The 23040-nt window shown below is 35.6% G+C and overlaps 1 non-coding gene across 1 annotated transcript; it reads left to right on the top strand.

Moving 5' to 3' along the window:
* The first annotated feature begins 3035 nt into the window (after window positions 1-3035).
* Window positions 3036-3179, top strand: LOC142865022 (U4 spliceosomal RNA). The gene has a single exon (XR_012915324.1). It is a non-coding gene; the product is annotated as a U4 spliceosomal RNA (small nuclear RNA).
* Window positions 3180-23040: the final 19861 nt, after the last annotated feature.

Here is a 23040-nt window from a genome sequence, read left to right as displayed (position 1 = left end):
TGATTGAGAAAAATTATTGTCCTTTCTTTTACCAAGTTGCAGTTCTTAAGACAGGCAACATATATTCCAAAAAGGAAAATAACTTGAAACTATGTGCATTGATTGCCCAGTTCAAGGTTCTTAAAGCTTATGTAAATTTTCTCCAAGGCATCCACTTTGCTAAAACTTTTTCTCTGAAACATTTTATTTGGGGAAATAGGGATTGTGGTGATATGATGATTATAGGTCCTCTAGAAAGGATGTTCAATGAGCTTCTGCCTCATTTTCCAGCATTCCAAGTACCGATTCTTAGCAGAAAGCACTAAATTAAAATTGGAATCCTATAACTTTTGCCAAATAATAAGGGGATGTGTGATCATCCTGTTAATGGTAGCATGCTCTGCTGAGCTACCATCAGAATTAAAGTGTGTCAGGTAGGATGTGTTCCACTGAATCATTATGATGTTCCTAAAAAATAAACTTTTCCAAAGTTATAACACATAAGACTATGAAAGTAAACCTCCTGAGCTATAATTTTGAGGAATTAAATCACATAGTTACAGAATATTATTGCAAACCTTATAGCAAAATCAGATTTTACATTAATATCCTTAAATTCACTGATTAAACCTATTTCTTTTTTTTCCTGGAATGTATGTAAATTGTGTAGATATTTTTTGTTTTAAGATGAAATATGTCAAGCTTGAATATGCAAATGTCTTTCAGATTTATGTTTATGTTTAATTGTGTGTTTTTTTTAAAAAATTATGCTTATATTTTTCCCAAGCACTTAAACTTATTTATAATGCTATTCATTATGTATCAGAAGATATCTAAATTATACTTAAGATTTTCAAATGTCTGCTCTAAAATAAAAAATCACATTCAGAGGCACAAAAGAATTTTTTTAATAGCTTACCAAGCTAAGAAAACCCAATAACCAAACCTTGTGATACATTCTGGAAACTCAGGGTGTCAAATATCAGGGTAGTTTTTTATTTCTATTTGCAAATAAATGATATAAATCACAGTTAATCGTTGCTGTAGCAATTGTATCCTTGACTTCATCAGTTATAAAAAAAAAGCTGGGGAGAAAACCAGAGGCAGCTGGAATTGGTTGGAAGGGACATTCCCTGTTATAGGTTTAGGATAAAAGCTGAATTCTAAATGAACTTGGGAAACTTTGCAAGGTACTCACTGTAAGTCCCACGCTGTGCAGTCTGCCTGTGCAGAAGAAAATCCCCTTTGAAGAGATTAGCGGAGGTGGTTTGTATGTGATCACAGCAGCTCAGATGATGTGTGACTTTTGCCTAGCTTAAAGTGGATTAGCAAGACTTAAAAGATGGAAAATTGTTTTGTACAAAGCTTGCCATGCTCTTGGAAACATAAATGGAATCACAGTCCTATGAATTTAAATCTGATTTTTATTAGTTCAATGTAGTGAAAATCTCCTTCTAAAAGTTTAAACAAAGAAGGATTGTGGCTTGCCAAAGCTCACATCGGCTAATGATTGTTACACATTTGAAAACAATTTCTTAGTTTCTTTTTTGTTTTTTTAATAGCCTTCGGATTCATCCCCAGGGATATCACCTTGTGCTCCGAGTGCTAGTGTGTTGAAATAGACAAAACATTGGGTAAGAAACAAAAATAAGCAGATTCTGATTCCAGCTCAGCCACTGACTATCCAGGTGACTTTAGATAAAATACTTAACCTTTGTCAGCGTTTGTACTCTTATCTATAAAAGGAGATAATATGCACCCCGCAGTCTTTGCAGTTTTGCAGGGTGTATTCAATTATATTGTGTATTTGAGAGAGCTTTAAAAGCAATGACGTATTGTGTTTCCATTATTGCTATTATGCACATCTTTGATCGCAACCATTGGTAACTTTTGTTAATATCACATAATAAGCCAATCAATGTATGATTTTCTCTGAAAACCCTCTTATTCCATAATAAATAGAGGAAGACTAAGGATGAGTTCTATAAGATAGAACAGATCATTGAAGTGGTTGTATGTTGTTTTGTTCCCATTCTCCCACCAACGAAATTTATTATTCCATCTCACCAAATAATTTAGGTTGCTTGTAAGCCTTCAGACTTCACTTCGTTTTTCACAAATGTAAGAAAAGAAAAGCAACACTCCATGTTTAATAGTGACCCATGAAGCATATATCTCCTCGCCAGAAATAAGCAGTTATAAAAGAGCAAGAACGTCCACAGAGAAGGATTTGTCTTACTTTACTTTGCTATGGGCCTCCAGGGTACAGCATTTGGCACTCGTCTCTTATCAAAATCTACAAAGAAGAAGATACTCTTCAGGAAACTATCAAAGTTCTTAAGATTATAAATAAGAATCAACCATCTGTTTTTATATTTTCTTTTTCTTCATTGATATTTGAGTGGTGCTTAGAGAAAGAAATGTTTCGAGCTCTGACATTTTTGTGAAAAACAAAGAGACCTATTGACCAATTACCAGGACATTCTATCTTTGGTAAAAGATTCATCTTCTCAGCAAAATAAAATAAAAAATGAAATACATTGCAAAGAAAGTTTAATGGATAAAATAGAATATAGCAAATAATAGAAAAAGAGGTACATCACTCAATGACTGACTGCCTTCTAAAAGTATAAACTTTTGAACCCAACAAAAATTTGTACTTCAGACATTTATACCAGTTACAAAGTAGAACCAATTAAGAATTTATATGCTCAAAATAGAGGAATGATGATCTGCAAGTATGGCATGAAATCCAAGCAGGAAAATAATACACACCACATTCATCCTTTTCATTCACTATCTCAACTAATCATTTAATTCCAATAAATTCATGTGTGTTTTTCTAATGACAGGACAAATATTTAGGGAGATTAAGTAACGGAGCTGAAATTTGACTCCTGGAAGTCTAAATCCAAAGTCTGTTCAGACTTTCATAGAACACATGATGGTGAAACAAAGAAATTGAACATTTTTAGCAACCAAGAAATAGCCTATAATTTTTGTTAATAGGACAAACACATTTTGACATATTAAATGCAGAATTACAAGGGCATAATAGCTCTGTGCAGCAGAAGTATCATATAGCCAATGAAGTTTATCTGAGGTGTGATTATTGATAATTGAAAACTTTTCCCAATACCCACCCCATGACAACTTGAAATATAGTCGGCATTGGCAATTTTTGACAATCTCTACATAGACTAAAATATATATATATATATATATATATATATATATAGCTATAATAAATAGCAAGAATATTTGGATGTACATATGACATATAATATCCTTGAAATAATATAGTATATTTCACTGCTGGTCAGGTCTTTGTTGATACAGTTTCTGCCTAGTTCTGAACATACAGCCAATCTAGAATTATTAGATAACTGCTGGGAATCTAACAACTTCAGTGAGGAAGGTCATAACAATCTGAAAGATGAAACTTGTATAGTGAATATTTAAACAAGGTCCACGCATTCATATAATATCTATTACTAAGTATAGCACCCATCGGACCATTATGAGTCAGGCAAAACACCTTGTCAAAGTGGTGAGAAAGCAATAATATTCTTTTGTAACAGACTTCCACAAAAGAAAGGAAGCCTGTTTTTAATGACCACATGACTCTGATAATGGTTTAGTAGTCTCAAAAAATAAAAAGAAAGACACCAGATAAACAACGATATCCTTACAGCGTGTGGTTCTGAAGACAATACCTAGGATTATGTGTTAGATGAGCCAAATAGATTTACTTTTGTGTCTAAGATAGTCTACATTATGAGAGGATTCTGAAGTTTACAAACCATGAAGATTAAATTTTAAAATTTCCTGCTAATAAGAATTCTTTTAAAAAGGAAAGGATAAATGTACTATGTTACTTGCAAATGTCATAAAATAAATACATTTGCTCTAGTGAGCAAATCTAAGATGATTTGCTACCATATTACAATGTAATAAGACACAAACTGCTTAGCACACAATGTATCATCATGAGAACAGAAGCAAAAGAATATACAAAAATATTTTTTGAAAGAAAACCAATGGATGACAGGAAGAAATAGATTAATGGCGATTATGCTGATATTTTACACACACTATAAGAATAAACACCTCTCATCTTTGTAGTTTAAAAGAATAAAAATAAAAGGGAAAAACACAAGGAGTAAATAATAGCTGCCAAAATCTTAAACCTCCAATCAAAATGATTTGTGCCAATTTAATGTTATGCTAAAATATTCAAATATAATCAACCTTTAGGCTAGCTCCAGATGGAGAGAACAGAATTGATAGCCAGATGAAGAGAATGGAATTGATAACACTGGAAGATGCTTTCTGCTCTGCTCCCAAGCACCTTGCCCAGTAGTTATGTGATCTCAGAATAATGACATTGAGGACAGAGGCTACTGGCCAGCAAATTTTAGGTTAAGGTTATTGGATATAGATTGTGTCCCATGCCATTGTGGTCATGGTATATTGCAGACTAAATCTGACTTAGGGGGAAGAAAGATATTTTCCACAAAGATTAATCAGCTCAAAAATTAGAATTTTCTACATATACTTTTCTCCATTTATGTTCATCTCATATTGCTACATTCATCCACAACATGCATTTCGAAATTGTACATTTGTCATCTAGGTCTTATCCTGTCATTTTTTGCCATGGTCCATGGTCCATTAATGCACCATGGCAAACCTCAAAAACCCAAAATTCTTTATAGTTGTGTATCAGAAGAAAAATACAGTTATCCTTCTCTCTTCCCACTTCTCATTATTTACTAAGGGCTAAAATGGGGACCAAAGGTCCAAAATCATGTAGAATAAACACAAATAGTTGCATTCAATTAGTTGGAAAAAAAGAAAAATCATTATAAGCAAAAAAAAAAAAAAAAGATGTTATTCAGATGGACATCCCAAACCATCCTGCCTTAAGATAAAATGATTTTGCACTCTCAGTAATAACTTGTTTATCATCACTACCATGGAATGATAATAATAGCTTCTTATAGAGCTCTGATTACCAGGAGCCAGTGTTTTTTTAAGCATTTTTGCATATAGTAACTCATTAAATTCTCACAACTGAGGATTATTATTCCTATGATTCCCAGTTTATAAAAGGGGAAGTTGATTTAAAGACAGATTATGTATCTTGTCAATAGTCACCCAGCTGCACCTGGGTTCTATAGCTACATGGCTCTATCATCACTCCAAAGTACTGACAATACCCATGCAATGGGTCTTCTGGGAACTGTGATTAGGGACCACAAGGTTTGCTCAGACCAATCCCATGTTGTTTGGAACTTGAACATATTTTGACTTGAATATCTCCTTTGGGCTTAGAATTATGCAGGGGAAAAAAAAAAAAAACTAACACAACATTTAGCGGCCAGTGCTGCATCATATATTGAATGCTATCGTGTTAATTAAAATTAATATCTGAAACATCATTTATAAGCAAAGATTTTTATTTCTGTTTACTTTTTCCTCCCTCATTAACACCAGGCCCTTTTGAGCTTCTGAATACACCTCATTGTATTGCAAATTATAGCCCTTATCTATTTATGAAATCATTCCCTTTGTCGCAAGAAAGAGATACAGTCTCCACAAAAGTTTGTACTCAGCGTAGACTGAGTACAATGGCTATCTAATCAAACCCCAGTGACGTTTTGAGCTGCCCTTAATTCTACATTCTACTGGTTAAATCTCTCTCTATATATATATGAGTATACACATACACGTATACATATATATACACACTATACATATATAGACACATACACACATATATAGTATATAAAAATAATATATATGCTCATATGTATGCACATATATACATATAATTTACTTTTACTGTTACGTGCACCATAAAAACATCTCAGTCAACAGCAGACTGCATGTAGGACAGTAGTCCCATGAGAGTATAATGAAGTTGCAAAATTCTTATTCCCTGGTGACATCTTAGCCATCATAATATTGTTGCAAAAACGCATTACTCCTGTGTTTACAGTGATACTGGCATAAACAAAGCTGCTACACTTCTAGTCTTATAAAAGCACAGCACATGCAATTATGTACCGTATATAATACTTGATAATAAATGACTATCGACTGGTTCATGTATTTACTTTTATAAATTTTATAGTGCTGCCTATTAAAAAAAAAAAAAAAGTTAACCGTAAAACAGCCTCAGGCAGGTCCTTTAGAAGGTGTTCCAGAAGAAGGCAACGTTATCATAGGAGATGACAGCTCCATGCATGTCATTGCCCCCGAAGACCTTCCAGTGGGACAAGATGTGGAGGTGGGAGACATTGATATTGATGATCCTAACCTTGTGTAGGCCTAGACTAATGTGTGTGTTTGTATATTAGTTTTTAACAAAAAAGCTTAAAAAGTAAAAGAAAAAAAAAAAGATAAAAACATTTAAAAATAGAAAAAAAAAAAACCTTATAGAATAAGGATACAAAGGAAGAAAATATTTTTGTATAGCTGTACAATGGGTTTGTGTTTTAAACACAAAAGAGTCAAAAAGTTAAAAAATAAAATAAAAAGTTTATAAAGTAGAAAGGTTACACTAAACTAATGTTACTTTTATTATTGAAGAAAGAAAAACAATTTGTGTATAAATTTCATGTACCTCAGCGTGTATAAAGTCTACAGTAGTCCACAGTGATGCCCTGGCCTTCACATTCTCTCACCATTGAGTTGCTGACTCACCCAGAGAAGGGGCTTCCAGCTCTGCAAGCTGCCTTCATGATAAATGCCCTGTACAGGTGTACCGATATTTATCTTTTGTACCATGTTTTTACTGTACCTTTTCTATCTTAAGATAGACAAATTCTTCCCATTGTGCTACAATTGCTTACAACACTCAGCATAGTAATATGCTGTATGGGTCTGCAGCCTGGTAGCATATACCTAGGTGTGTAGTAGGCTATACCACCCAGGTTTCTGTAAGCACAGTCTGTGATGTATGTGCCATGACAAAATCACCTAACAACACACTTCCCAGTGTATCCCCATCATTAAGGGATGCGTGACTCTGTGTGTGTGTGTATTTTTATCATAGCAAAGAAAAACTGAATTTCAAGCAAAAGATCCACTTTTTTTTTGAATGATACTTAACAGTAAGCTCATAAATGATTTGAAAACATCACTTAAATTTCAGTGTATTATGATTGAAACTGGCCCTTCCCTTCTCTAAAAGCAAGTAGACAGAAGTAACACCCACAGAGGTCATTTGTCATTATGTAAGCAGTACATCATCAGCTACTTGGGTATGTAACTAGAATATATTATAGTTTTTGTCCCAGGAATCTGTGCCTGGTGTCTGAAAAATATGTTCCCTCATTCATTCTATCAGCATTTATTGAGTTTCTATTAAGTGTGATGTTCGTAGAAAGGCTGGTGATAGAACCGTGAACATGAGTTACACAAAGAGACAATGAACAGGAGAATAATCTCCACAAACAGGGATTGTGGTAAATACTATGAAGGTGTACTGGTTTGAATAGTGCCCACCCACCAACAAAAAAAAATAATAATTCACACCCACCCAGCACTTGTGATATAACCTTATTTGAAATTAGAGTCCTGGCACTTAATCAAGTTGCACTTAATCCAATCATACTGAGTTAGAGTGGCTCCCAAATGCAACAAGACTCTCGACCTCATAAAGAGAGGGAAATTTAGGCACAGAGATAGACACCCAGGGAAGATACAGATACTCAGGGAAGAAGGCCAAGTGAAAACAGAGGCAGAGGTCTGAGTGATGTGTCTACCAGTCAATGAACCACAAGGATGGCCAACAACCGCCAACCACGGGAAGCTAGGGAGAGACCAGGAAGGATCTCCCCTGGAGACTTCAGAGAGCGCATAATCTTGCCAACATCGTGATTTCAGAATGGGAGGCTCCAGAATGGGAGAGAATAAATTTCTGTTGCATAAGCCCCCCAGTGTGTGGTGCCGTTAGTGGGTGTCGTAGGAGACTAACACAAGGTACCACACAGAAAACAGGCAGCAGTTCTTTAGCACAGACAGGGTGGTCAGAGAAAGCGCATCCGTGAGAGCTGACTTTTAAGGGGAGACCTCAAGTATAAACCAGCACTGTGAGAAATACAGAAGGGAGAAGAATTCTAGGCACAGCAAACAGCAAAAACAAAGATCTAGAGCCAAACAAAAGAACAGAAAGGAAGGCAGTGGGGCCTGGAGGAGGGAGAGAGAGAAAGAGCAAGAGATTGAGATGTGTGGGAAGAAGTAGGAAGGGTGAACAGGGACAGAGGATACCAACTATTTCCTATTCTTGAGGAACATCCATTCAATGAGGAACAAAGCCACGTTATTAATAGCTATAATTCAGGGTAGGTAATAATAGACACTCTAAGGAATGTACAGTTCAGAGAGAGGAAGAGATTATTTCCTTCTGGAGATTAGTGAAAATTCTGCTGTCAAAGTGCCATTTGTAAGTGGGTTTTAAGCATGCAAATAAAATGTGGGTATTGTCTTAGGTCAAAGTCCCTAAAAGCAAAGCCTAAGATTGGGACTCTCAAATAAGAAAGTCATTAAGGGAGTGCACTCCAGATAAAGAAAAAAATGAAGTAACCATGTGGTTTCACATGGTATCTAGAGCTTCCTTCTGATCCCAAAGGAAAGAGGGAATATAAATTGCATAGTGAAATCTCTCTTGCCTTGAGGCAAAGTCGCTGGGTTTTTGTATCCCCTGGACAGAACAAAGGGCATCAGCTAAAACTGTGCAGATGTGTGCTGGCCATGGGTGTCAGAGTTATTTCAGAAAGGAAGAATACTAAGGGCCAGAGACTCTCCTATCCAAATAGACTCCAGTTGACTGACCTTATACAATGTGTAAAGAGGGACTGGGTCAACCCAAACTGGGGTCTCTGCAGGTGGTCTCCACTAACTTTCCTCATCTCTGCATCATGGCTACTACATTCAGATTCTACAAAAAGATATCAGAAGGAAGAAAAGAGATTGTACCTTCCCTCCTTACTGTAAGGTTTCAAAATGAGCTGAGTCAATGACGAGAATTTTCATTACAACATTGAGAGTAGATGTTGGTCCAAATAGCATGGTGGTTATTTCCAGACAAAATACTTACATTAAGTAAAAAGGAAGTAGGACACACTGCTGCCTTTGTTTTAACTCTGTTCCAAGAGACAGATGACTGATTAGTCATCACATCCTTGGGATTGCAATACTTGTCCCAATTCCCCTTCAACAAATCCTTGCAGCATTTACTTTCTTAACTTGACTCATGCTTATTGGCATTTCTTTACCCTCCAGGAGATATAATTAATTCTGGGGTAAGTGAGTTGTAGGAAAGTAAAGATAATTTCATTGAAGTGTTTTGCCAAGGTGAGGATCTCATGCAACCAAGCTTGTAATATAATGGAATAAAAATAAAGTCATTGTGTTTGAAGTTTTTATCTTCTAGATTTATGGCTATAGTCAAGGAAATATTAAAATACTTTGGGAAGAATATATATATTATAATTATATATACAGAGAGAGATAAAGAGATTTTATTTGATGATACCAGGAAACCTGGAGCCCAAGGAAACGTATATAGTAAAGAATAGCTATGGTAGAATGATTGGGCCAGTTCTTAGAGATAATGATAGAAATATGTTGATTCTTAGCCTGGTTACTGGCTTTTTATTAAACCCAAAGGGACTTCTGGGTTTAGATCAACAGCAAATTGGAGGAAAATCAAAATTGGGAGATGAGTTTCTTAAAGTCACATTAATTGTTATTGCCTTCACTGACTGCAGGCCATTATCTATAACTACTTTAGTTCCCTCAATTTTTTTTTTCATTTAATGGAAAGAAACTTTCAGCCTAATAGCCAGCTACTATTATTTTTGCATTAATATCAACAGTGATCATTTTGCTATAAGTGTTGGCAGTTTTCACCTTCTAATAAATAATTTATAGTCATATTTTAATACAAGCAGTTATAAAGTACTTCTTACAGTTAAAACCCTACCAAATTTTATTTTCATATATTTTGGAATGCTCTCCAGGACAAGAAATATGATTGATTGTAATGTTAGTTGTAACAAAATTTTTGTTAACTTCTCTAGTTTTATCAGCACTGTGTTTTTTTATGTGTGTATCCATACATTTCAAAATCACTTTTGAATTACATGGAGATTTTAAATTAGTTTAAATTTTAAGATATTTTATGATACTTTGCTTTCATTGTAAAAATTGTTGAAGAGTATTAACTTTATATATTTTATGTATTGTAAATGCATCCTTATAAAAACTATTGGGAGTATACCAAAATTTGTATAATGAGAACATTTATGGACATAAAGTACTTACTATGAAAACTAGGCTATTAATTCTATGGTAGGTTATAGAAATATGGAAATTTGGTATATTACATTTACTCACTCTTCAAATATATAGCTATAATTTATTTTCTTATTTTGTTTATAAAATGTAGTCATATTATCCAGATAAATACTATTTTTCATTTGAGAGAAATATTGGGATTATTTTATAGCTTCTCCCATATTCTTAGAGAAATTTTGAAGCCCTCACTATTCTATTTTTACTGAATTTGCTTGAACTGATTGAACTAAAAAATCACATTAGTTTAATTCCCTAAAATTCATATGTTGTCTAATCATGTAAATACTTAAAATGTAAGAGCCTCTCTCTCAAACAGTACTAGTAGAAAGTCTGTCATAAATATAATTATGCAAAATTTTTCAGTCAAACTTTTGTATTAAACATAAATATTAATGAGTTTATTCATCATTTTTATAGAGAAGCAGAAAACAGTTAAGAGACTGGGGCTAGAGCCCTTAATTTCAGTTCAAATCTTTGCTGAACCATTTATTAATTCTGTCGCTTCCCTCAAGGTATTGAAATTTTTGATTTTAGCATCTTCATTTACATGGTGATGAAAATAATAGTAACTAGTGTACGTGGTTGTTGTGGAGATTAAATAATATGTTGTATATAAGATATCTGGCCTACCATCTGGCACATAATTAGTGCTTATTTAATGTTAGCTATTATTAACAGAATTTAGCAAGTATCTAGTTATAGGAAAAGAAAGCTATTAATATATCTCATTAGCTAACAATAAGGAGAATGTACATAAGTCAATACATTTAAAATATAAATTATCATTTCTAATAAATATAATATAACAAAATAGAAAGTATTCAAAATGTAAATACTCTACCAGGAACAATAACTTGCTTATTTTTCAAATACTTCATCAATCTTTAAGTCTCACATAGTCTTCTTCTTGACATAATTAACACCTTTGTAAGTATTCTGACACATCTTGAACATACTCTATTCAGCATATTTACCCTTTATTAGGGCTTGAAATTACCTAAAATCATTGAATTTATACAGTGAATTTTTATTAAAGTATAACAGGCGTACAGCAAAATGGACAAATTTTTTTTTTTTTTTGAGACAAGAGTCTCGCTTTGTTGTCCAGGCTAGAGTGAGTGCCGTGGCGTCAGCCTAGCTCACAGCAACCTCAATCTCCTGGGCTCGAGCGATCCTTCTGCCTCAGCCTCTCGAGTAGCTGGGACTACAGGCATGCGCCACCATGCCCGGCTAATTTTTTTTTCTATATATATATATCAGTTGGCCAATTAATTTCTTTCTATTTATAGTAGAGACGGGGTCTCGCTCTTGCTCAGGCTGGTTTTGAACTCCTGACCTTGAGCAATCCGCCCGCCTCGGCCTCCCAGAGAGCTAGGATTACAGGCGTGAGCCACCGCGCCCAGCCTAAAATGGACAAATTGATGAGTGTTCAGTTCGTTGAATTTTTTTCAACAGAGTGAATATTCCCATGTAACTACAAAATAGATCCAGAAATAGAATTTCGCCAGCACTCAGTAGGTCCTGTCACCCACTTCTCATCTGTAGTCCCCTGACATTAATTAGAACTCTGACTCCTATGGTCATCAATTAGTTTTCCATATTTTTCAATTTTATATAACTAGAAGCACATAGTATGTATTCATTTGTTTCTTCTCTCACTAAGCATTATGTTTGTAAGATTCATCCGCTTTCTTGTAATGTAGCAGCACTGCATCCATTTTCATTGTGGTAGTATTTTGTTGCATGAATACATCATGGTTTATTTACTCATTCTATTCTTGCAACAAATAGATTGCTTTTTCTGAATGTATCTATTGTAATAATGATGGTAGAACACTCTTACACCTATGGGACATACATTTGTATTTCTGTTGGGTTTATACCTAGGAGTGGAATTCCTGAGTCAGACGGTTTTAAGGAATTTCTGAGTCCAACTGCACACACTGCCTTTAGCTTGAGTAGCTACTTCCAAAAGGAATATATTTTGGTAGAAATGGCACCCAGTGGTTCTGCATGTTACAAATGGGAAAACAATGGCTTCTGTGGTAAACAGATTTGTCAGTGGGTCTAAGAAGTACCAGCCATGCATATGAAGTCAAAGCAAATTGAATATCTACTATCTCCAGCCACTGTGCCAGGGGTTGAGGATAAAGTGGCGAGAGAAAAGAGCCATGACTGTGGCCTTCCTAGAGAACAAAACCTAGTCCAGAAAACAGATATAAAATAAAAAAGTCAAGCTGATGAGTTTGTAATCGTAGAATAGTTGAGTACTCTGAATAAAAAGAACATGATCTCAAGACATCATATGACAATATCTTCATATCTTCTAAACTAGGAGTTCAAAGAAGTCTTCACTTAGGAAGTAAGTTGGAGTGGATATTCAAGAAGTGGATAATAGTTAAATAGAAAAAGAGGAGGCAGAAGCACCTTCTAAATGTAAGAAAGAGAATGAGCACAGAGCCATGATGGTGAAAAGAATGCCCTCCTCCGCCCCGCAGCAGGACCTTGGAGAGGCAGTGAGCAATGGGCCTGCAGAGATGGGCAGCAGTGAGGCCATACTTGGCCTTTAGCCATACATTGTTTAGGATTCAGGATGGTTCCATAAGAATAAAAAGTCATGGAGAGATTTTAATATGGTGATGGGGGCGAAGTATAGAAAAGATTGTGCCAGCTGCTTAGTAGGGAATAGATTGGATGAGGGCAAGCATGAATGCAGGGTACCTAATCCCAGAAGTTCCGAGAAAGGATGATACATTCCTGGACAAAGGTGATGGCAGTAGGAATGACGAGAAGCTGGTGGGTTGATTGCAGCGTTATGTAGTGAATAAAATCAACAGCACTTGGTGATGGATTGGATGGGGGCCATGTTAATAAAGAATGCATCGAGGATGACCATGGGTTTCTGGTTGGCTCAACTAGACAGTAAGTAACTGGTTAATTCTGGGGATAAAATCATTTTAGCTGTTAATGTAGTTAAATCTAATGCAGTGCATTTTTTAAGCTGTATTTAAATTCTGGAATTAAATCTAAGTGCAAATTGAACTGTTTTTTGTCACCTTCAGAAATGCTGATTCTTCTGCCATGGCCCCAGATGCTGCCAACTTTTTCTCGTTCCTAGCATCCATCTCAAGTCTTTAGTCTTTTTAAAACTGTATCAATTGTGTATTTCAGCATGAAACACATTTTTGGAGGTGTTTAAAGAAAACATCTGTTGTATGTGCATATGAAATTGATCAATGGTAATCACCCACTCACTATCTACTGATCAATTTCAATGCTATTGAGATATCATTATGAATTTCTTCTCATTTCATTTTCCACCATTATAGACACATTCTTTATGAATTTGTTCTGGGTTTGGTTTATTATTATGAACCTATTGAAAACATTTTATCTACCTGGAGCTGTCACAGAGATGTCTATGAATGTTTTGATTCAATATAACACCAGGTAAGAGATGCTTAACTGGATGTATCTTCATAAGCTGAAATGTCTCTAAATCATATAATACATCTGCAATTTAGGATTCATTTAGTATGCAACTTGTCATATTTAAACTGTGAGTGACTCATACTTTACATTGTTCTAGTCAGAAGCTAGATTTTTGGATGACTAAAGAAGAGTGTTTTAAAAACTAGCAATTCGTGAGAAATGAAGAGCTAAACATATATCTTGATTTCCCTCTACCCAAATACATTTCTTCTTTTTTATATTAATTCTGCATATCACTGCCAAATTAATTTTTCCAAAAATACACCTTGCAACACATCATTGAATTAAAGACAAAAGAAGTTTTCCTCTTACATACTGCATGAAACTGTTTCACACTTAAGGTCTTCCATGAACTTTACTTACCCTGAAAACACCTATTCATTTCTTTCTACTTCCCACAAGTAAACCTCTACCATATCGACCAAATCTCTTTAAATCCCCTTTCTCCCTCAATGCCTGAACTTTTGTGCATGGTTCTCTCCTCTCCCACAAGCTACTGAAAAACCCATCATCTCTCCAAATACCACCCATGACTCAAAGCTAAGATTAAATTCTAACTCCTTCATTAAATTTCCTGTAATTACTCCAGCTCACAGTGATCATTCATTTCTTCATTTCTTCTGTTACCTCGATTATACAAGTAATTAAAGTAAGTTGGCTTAAGCAATTAATTGGTTTTCAGGGTAACATTTTTACCAATAATACACATTTTATTCTCTAAAGAAGGGGGGCTTTCCTTATATATTTATGTGTCTGTATCCCAATGTTACCTAGGGAGGCTCTTAATAAAGAGACGGTCGGTTGATCAATTGACTGATTGATTAGAACATCAAAAATGTTCATTAAGCACAATTCAGCAATTTGGCTACATTATTGTTTTCAAAGTTGTAAGTACCCTAGGGAATATAAAACATTCCATTTATGTTGTCTAATCTTTCCTTATAATTCTGTCATGTAATTTTTCAGCAATTGGAGAGAAAGCCAAAAGGAAAACCTAAAATGGAAGGCACTGAACCATTTGGAAATTTAAAGTCATTGCAAGTAAAAGCTGTGGAGATTAGTCACACTCTTACTGCAACTCTGAAGCAGCATATGGCTGAATGTTTCTTCATGAAGTTTGCAAGTTCCTTATTGAACTCTGTAACTGAACACAAGCACCACAAAAGCACATCAAGAAGCCATCCAGCAATTATCACTGACAATTTTAGAACTATGGAGGACTCTAACTTTTCAGAGCTGAATATTAATTTGGGGATGCATATATATAAATATATGTGATGTGCATCTTAAAAAGCATCTATATGTGATCCAGGTTAAGATACATATGAGATAGCTTTCTACATAGCATATTCATTTATTTGTTTGATAATTTTACACTGAGCACCTGCCACGGGACAGGAGCTATGCTAGTTGCTAGAGGTAACAACCGTGAAAAGAAAGACATGAACTCTGATATGATGGAGCTTACAGTTCAGATGTGCAAAAGATAAATAGTAAAGAAATAAATACAAAAAAAGGACAAATCAGGATTATCTCATATATGGAAAATAAGTGTCATCATAGAAAATGACAAAAAGAATCTGCCAAAAGTTTTCTCGGAGGAAATGAAGTTTAACCTGATACCTGAGGGATAAGGAAGAGCCGGCTGTGCAGAGACCAATTCATTCTTTTCTTTACTGAATAGGTTAGTATCAGTTTCGGTGAGACATGAAACAAAAATTTTATTTTCTGAGGTCATAACCTGTTCTTGTGGTTCCAAATCAAAGCCTCCTCAACAAGATGATTCTGCGATGTGGGCAGCTGATGATTATTTGTCATTTATCGGACTAATTAAATAAATATTAAGGAGAAATATAATGGAAGGTTATTATTTAAAAAACAAGGTATAAGTCATTATGCCTTATAATTCTTTTTCTGCTCCAACCTCTGGTTCCTCTCCAGTACTTTCCAAGACTGTGTGGCATGCACCCCCATGGCCTAATGATTGAATGATCATACATACCTAAATGCAGTAGGAGCCTTTAAGAATAACTAGCCTAGGAGTGAAGGTATTTGCATTCTGGATCAATCTTTATCATTCAATAGCTGTTGGTCTCCAAAAACTCACTTCCTCTTTGAAGAACTAGATCCCCTTCCTGATGAGGGTCATAGTCTTCAGGAATTTCCCACTCATGCTTCTGAAGACCCTCAGGTTTCATGGAATCCCTCAAGGACCACCCAAGAGGGGAAAAGGAGAGATAATGAGGGGGATATGGGAGAAGGAAGAGCTTTATACCTCCCTCTCCTACTTCAATAAAGTAAATTTTGACATTATGTATTTTATATTTTGGACTGCAGAGTGAGGTTTAATTACAAGAGTGAGTTCTGTGTCTAAAATGACTTGATAAGCCATCAGACTAGCTGATGTGATGAATCCACTCCCTAATGGCAGTTTAAGAATACATGTTCTTCAAAATTGAGATTAAAATTATGATCGTTTTCTAAAGATGAAATAAATGAATTGAAAATTGTAAGATCCAGATGTTCTAACCTTGTTGGTTTAACTTTTTGAATAACTTGGGGCCCTTTATCTGGAAAAGATAAGGGACTCGAACGTAGGGAAAGTTCAATGCACAAATGATTACAAATGCAAACCATGTTGTGCTTACCACCAGATATTTGTGTAGCACGTACCAGCTGTTTCCATGAAATAATTCTCTTTGCACCCCAGCTACCCCAGGTGTCCCTTGGGTAACCACTACCATCAGTCACATGCTCAGAGCACAACACTGCCCTGGCTACCCTAAACTAAGGTAAATCCTAAGCTTTCACTTTGCCATTTACACTCAAAGGCTCACTCAGATTAAATGTATCATGATTTATGTGGCATTAAAGGCAAGTAGAAATTGTGACTGAAATTTAAAACGTTATGTTAACCAATCATTCCTTCCCCAAATGTGTAGGGTGTCTTATTTCTACAATGGATGAAAACCAGTAATTAAGTTGTGCATAGATTCCATGAAAATTCACTTTGTGTGTGGTACATAATAGCAGAAAAGTGATCATTATGGGCTACTTCTGGTTGCTGAATTTCTATAAGAGACAATGGCAGTAATCTAGAAGGATGTTATTTTATATCATCAACATTAAAAATGTATACATATTTCCAATAAAATCTTTGCAAAACAAGATCTAATCAAGCTTTTGAAATAAAACCAGTTTTATACAAGATACCTGCTGTGATGCTTCTTATTATTACACAACATCGGAAAAAAAAGAGAGAAAAGGATTGATAGGAAAGAAAATAGGAACTGTTTATCTTTAAAAATTGAATTAGTAAAAATATTTTCCACCAATTTATTTTCTGGAAAATATAGAGATGGTACATTTTTCTGTCTACCTCAAGTGATAAAACGTTCATCTGAAAAATCAGATATGTTTTCATACTCCACATGAGTCCTTAAGAAACATGCTTTCTTCAAATGAAGTTTTTCCCCCATTGGCTTTAATTAAGTTTAGAATAGTGTACCTGGATACTAAAAAATGAATGTAATTCAAATTACTGTCTAGACCAACAAGTTCTAATAGTTCCCCTTGTAGCTGTATCCTGCTTACAATGTTTTCATGGAAAGTTTCACCTAAATCAGATTTCTGATAATCAATCACATTTTAAATGCAGTAGGAGAATTTGTTGTTGAAAGGGTTCTCCTAGAGAGATCTGTTGAATTAATCTGCCTGGGAGCTAACACACAATCTTTCACTGCTTTCACTATTGTGTATCTCTGTCTTTACACTTAACAAATCTGCTTAGAGTGAGGAATACTTGGATAAAGCAAATGTGTAAGTATCTTTAAATGTTATCTAGCAAAGTGCTGTCAGTTAAAATTGTAAGAGGGTTATTCACCCCCACAGGCACTACCACTCCAGAGAACTACCTAAGGACATCCACTGCCAATGCCTCCTCAGCCAAAGGCCACCAGGAACACAGCTGCAGTTGAACTAGCTGGGTTTATACCCTATGGCAGTGAGGAACATCCACCAAGGGGTCCATGGATCTATTCGGCGAAATGCATTAAGAAAGGACTTGTTACAAAATCTGGGGTTAAATGATTTTGGGGAGAGTTCAAGGAAGCAGGGCTTTGCTCTGGATTGAATACACTCTCAGGAAGTGGGAGTAACTCTATTACAACATGATTTGAATATCTTAATAAATCTCATCTAGAAGAAGGGAAGACCAGATCCTAAAGCTGTAACAGGTAAAAAGAAGCAGTCACTCATATTAGATGAGAGATGGGGGAGTTTTGTATTTTGTGGCTTGCCCAGGGCTCATGTGTGATCCATTCCAAGTTGAGACATGGTTGGGGAGCAGTCTTATTTTTGTGTTGTTCTGTCATATTTACCCACTGTGGATATTTTGTGAAATTGTTTATGTTCAACAGGGCAGTACCAAGACCTGGCTGTAAGCATAGGCCAGCTGGTATAGACAGAGAGCTCTGGATAGTAACACCATACCAGGCCGGCTCCTGGGTGCCAGGGGCTATTTTTCTCTTTCTCACTGTGAATATGTTGAAACTTCTGCTTACATTGTACTGTTTCCCACAAGCGTCGTATTTAAATAACCAAGTCTGCATGTTTAATTTGCCTGAGTAGGCCTATTGAATTCAGTATACTTCCAACAGTTTTAATGCATTAATTCAATAAATTTGAACTTGTGCTATGCATGAGTATCCATATATTCTTGATTTTCCAAGACATCTTGATTTCAAAAATTCTGCACCACCTTTGTATACTTTCTCATATTTCAAGTTGAAGGTTATAAATTATAGTCACTCTATATAAAAATAAGTCACCAGGCACCTTCATTCAGAAATTACCAAAAATTCATTTTTGAAATCCTTATTTCTTTTAATGTGCACCCTGTTGTTTAATTTTAAACAATGTGATTGTCCAGTACACAATGCCATGTTACTTACATAATATTTGTTGATTAACATTTAGTGAGTGCCACGTGACATGCACTGTGCCAAGCACTTCCCATAAAAGAGCTGATTTCAGCCCTGAGCAGCCCAGTCACTCTAATTTCAAAGACAAACACTATGGTTGGCACCATCACTTGTTTCCCAATTCACAGAAGAGATGTGAGCTTGACATATTTGAACACAGATAGTCTAATTCTTGAACCCACTATCTTAAGCACTATAAAACACTAGGCTCTGTATCCTGGGCAAACTGAAAAATTCTAATCTCTCATCTTTTAGTTCCAGTATCTTCAATTTCCACATGCAAAGTTGGAAATAACAAATGCAATAAAGTTGAAAGAGTTCAGAGAAATGACGAAACATGTTTGAAACAGCTCATGTAAGTTTTTTTTCCTAAAGGAAATAATTGAGACACACATTTGAAGGTATGTATAATTTTGACCTGGAAAAATGGTGGGAACAATATTTGAGTTAGAGAATGAAATGTCACAGAGAAAGAAATGATTGCTTTGGGGAAACCCAGCTAGAATAGCTTAGCCGGAGTTGAAAGGGGAAAATGTAGGGAAAAAAAAAAATTAAAAAGGCACAAATGATAAAATGGGGTCCTTAGTAGAAGACATTGCACAGGATGCATTTAAATATTTCCCTGTTAGTGAGCGTATAATGCTTTTGTGGTGTGTTTCTGTTTTAATCAGAAGACAAATATGATGAAAGCGGTAGATTAAGCAGATTAACCCCATTTTTCTACAGATCAAATTTTACTCTGCGCCACTCATGTGTATGTTGTTCAAATATTTTTCATAGTCAGAGCAAACAGCTCCAGAAGACAGTGGCAGTCAAGAGGCCAAATAGCCCGAGGGAGAAAATAAATGAAAGAGATCCACTCCCTTGGTCAAGCCAAAACAACAAAGCCTGATGTGATATTCTGAACAAGTGCTTCTCAGTGTGATCCCTGGGACCAGCATCCCTACGAACTTGTTAGAAATGCAGATTAGCGGGTCCCACCCTGGACCTGCTGAATGAGAAACTCTGGTGGCTGGGGCTAGCCACATGTGTCTTATCAGTCCTCTAGGTGACTTAGGTGCGATCAGTATTGGCAGCAGCACAGGCATCGCCTTGCAACCTGTTACAAATGCCACCTCTATATCGGGGTCCTGTCCCAGATGTACCGTATCAGAATCTGCCTGGGAACCAATTCCCCCAGACAATGCATGGGTACATTAAACCCTGAGAAGCAACAACCCAGAATGTGTGCTAGCACGCACATTTTCTGGAATTCTCTCTGGATTCTTCATAGAAAGGTGAAAGGACCTTTCTATGGAGGTCAAGACAGCTGATAAGTTGGTTTTGTTTCCATCATGTTCTCTCTAGACGGCTTGCATACTCACGCTTGTATACCTTTTTCTTTCCCTTCCCTACAATTGTGGTCAAGTCTAACACTGCAGAAACATGCTCCAGAAACATGCAGAATTCAGGAAAGAAGCACCAGGCCTATATTCCTCTGCTGAATCTCAAAATATTAGGCTTTATGTCTTAATGCTCTATAGCTATGTAATCACATAATTATCAAATAATTCTTATTCTTGAGTCCACATCACTGTTAGTATTATTTTTTAAATTCTGATCCCTTCAAATTCTGAGCCCCCTCTCCCCAGCACACACAGATATACTGAATTAAAATATTGGGCACAGCCGGACACGGTGGCTCACGCCTGTAATCCTAGCACTCTGGGAGGCTGAGGTGGGCGGATTGCTCGAAGTCAGGAGTTCGAAACCACCCTGAGCCAAGAGTGAGACCCCGTCTCTACTATAAATAGAAAGAAATTAATAGGCCAACTAATATATATATATATATAGAAAAAATGAGCCGGGCATGGTGCCACATGCCTGTAGTCCCAGCTACTCGGGAGGCTGAGGCAGAAGGACTGCTGGAGCCCAGGAGTTTGAGGTTGCTGTGAGCTCGTCTGATGCCACAGCACTCACTCTAGTCTGAGCAACAAAGTGAGACTCTGTCTCAAAAAAAAATAAATAAATAAAAATAAATTAAATATTGGGCAGTTGATTCAACAATACGAATTATTAAAGCCACTGGGCTGGAGAAGCTTTACTACTTTAATTTTTTATAAAATTCTTTCCAGTCCCAGAACTAACATCGAAGTAGCTGATCTCTATATCACTTGTCCCAACTTAACTTTTCTAATTCTTCACTTTTTCCTCTGTCTTAAAGGCAACCAAAAACAGAGGTATTTGGATTAATAAGCCCTTTCTAAAATTACAAAAAATTAAAAAATAATTAAACTCTGAGAACTTTATGGACAAATAGTTGTTTGTGTTTTTTATAAATATGTAAAGATACGCTGTTCCTAACCCTTATCAGAGAGCCAAAGAAATTGGGGATTTAGATGTCTTAATGGAAATGGAAAACTTCTTGTGACTCCTTTTAATCATGTCTTGTTGAGTTTCCGCTACCTGTAGTTACAACATTGTGAAGCCATTCAAAGCTGGTGCTTCTCCATTCCCAGACCTTGCTGAAAATTTTTCACAAGACTTTCCATGTCTGGATCCAGCTATACTTAGACATATAATGAATTCCAATTCAGGCACCTGTATTAATTGAATCCAGCCACATAGTGTGTACAGAAGCAAGGGCTATTGTCTTAGTCAGTTTGTGCTGCTATAAAAAAAATACCCGGATAAATTATAAAGAACAGAAATTCATTTCTCACAGTTCTGTAGCCTGGGAAGTTCAAGGTTAAGGCACAGGTAGGGTTAGGGTCTGGTGAAGGTTGCTCTCTGCTTCCAAGTTGCGCCTTGAATGCTGCATTCTCCAGAGAGGATGAAATCTGTATCCTCACATGGTGAAAGGAGCAGAAGGGAAAAAAGGGGCTTGCTAGTCCCCTGGAGCCCTTTTATAAGCATTAATCCATTTATGAGGAAAGAGCCCACATGGCTTAATCATCTCCTAAATGTCCCATCTCTTAATACTGTTGCATTGGGGTTAAATTTCAACATGAATTTTGGAGGAGACACAAACATTTAAACTATAGCAGATTCTTGCCTCCTTCCCCCTCACAATCAAGCAATGAAACACTGGAGAATTATACTTAGAAAACTCAAAAGAGAGTGAACAGAATGTAACTTTAGTCCTTTATTCTGGGAGACAAAAGAGGACACATAAGATGTGAGACCTTTAATAGCTGTCTCCAAGCAATTGCACTAGTGTCTTCATTTCTCTTATTCCAGGGGCAAAAACTATATGACAATAAGTTAATTATGCAATGTATAGAATTTCTTCATTGGAAATTAGAATGATACATTCAAAGGTCTGTCCAATCTTAAAACCTTGGGATATGGCCTGGAAACACAGACAGCACTGAGTTTATGGTATAATTATCCAAAGCCATTTATATACTCCAGACAATATTTGCAGGTACGTTAGAGGAAATGAGAGACAAAGAGTCTTTTCTTGCGAAATGTATTTTATAGTAGAGAGGCAACAGAAATAAATAGATAAATCAACACTATAAATACAGATTCTAATAAAAGCTACATTAAGCCCACATTGATAATAATATTTATATTTTAACTTCGATGGTTATGTCACGGAGTTATTGAAACAACAGGTAAATTTTCCTGTGTGTGTTCTATGTTTCTGGCATATTCTTGCACCTCTAACTTTGATTCCCAAATATAGATCATTACGCTGGTATGATGAGATGAGAATATAAAAATAACAATAAAAATAAATTTTTACTATTACCAAAAATACTAATTTAGATATTAGATCTGCTGAAAATTAATTTGATTAATAATCTCTAATTCAACACAAATATACATCACAGAACCGTGAGATTGCCAGTTCAGAGCTCAAAGCATTTTGTCTCTTATTTAAAAAAATGTTCCTACTTCTTGGCACAGAAATTATACTGATAATTATTGCTTTTATTTCTGGTTTCTTGAAGGAGATTTTATTCTATGGAACACCAAGCAAATGACTTAACATATCTTCATATGATCTTAAATATGATACTTGCATCCAAAATATAAAAGCAACTAAGTGAATTCCATATCACAAAGTACCATAGGTAATTTAGTAGGATAAAGCAGAGGCAAATGGGATAAATCCTTTTTTAAGAAGGTTCACAAATCCTTCACTTAAACAGGGAGGAAAAATGAAAGCAAGGGAGAAAAAAGACATATTTCTTACCAACACATAGAAAGCTACTACAAAATTGATTAA

The sequence above is a fragment of the Microcebus murinus genome, chromosome 28 (genome assembly GCF_040939455.1).
Source record: "Microcebus murinus isolate Inina chromosome 28, M.murinus_Inina_mat1.0, whole genome shotgun sequence".
NCBI classification, from domain to species: Eukaryota; Metazoa; Chordata; class Mammalia; order Primates; family Cheirogaleidae; genus Microcebus; species Microcebus murinus.
This window is presented reverse-complemented; position numbering and strand designations above follow the sequence as displayed.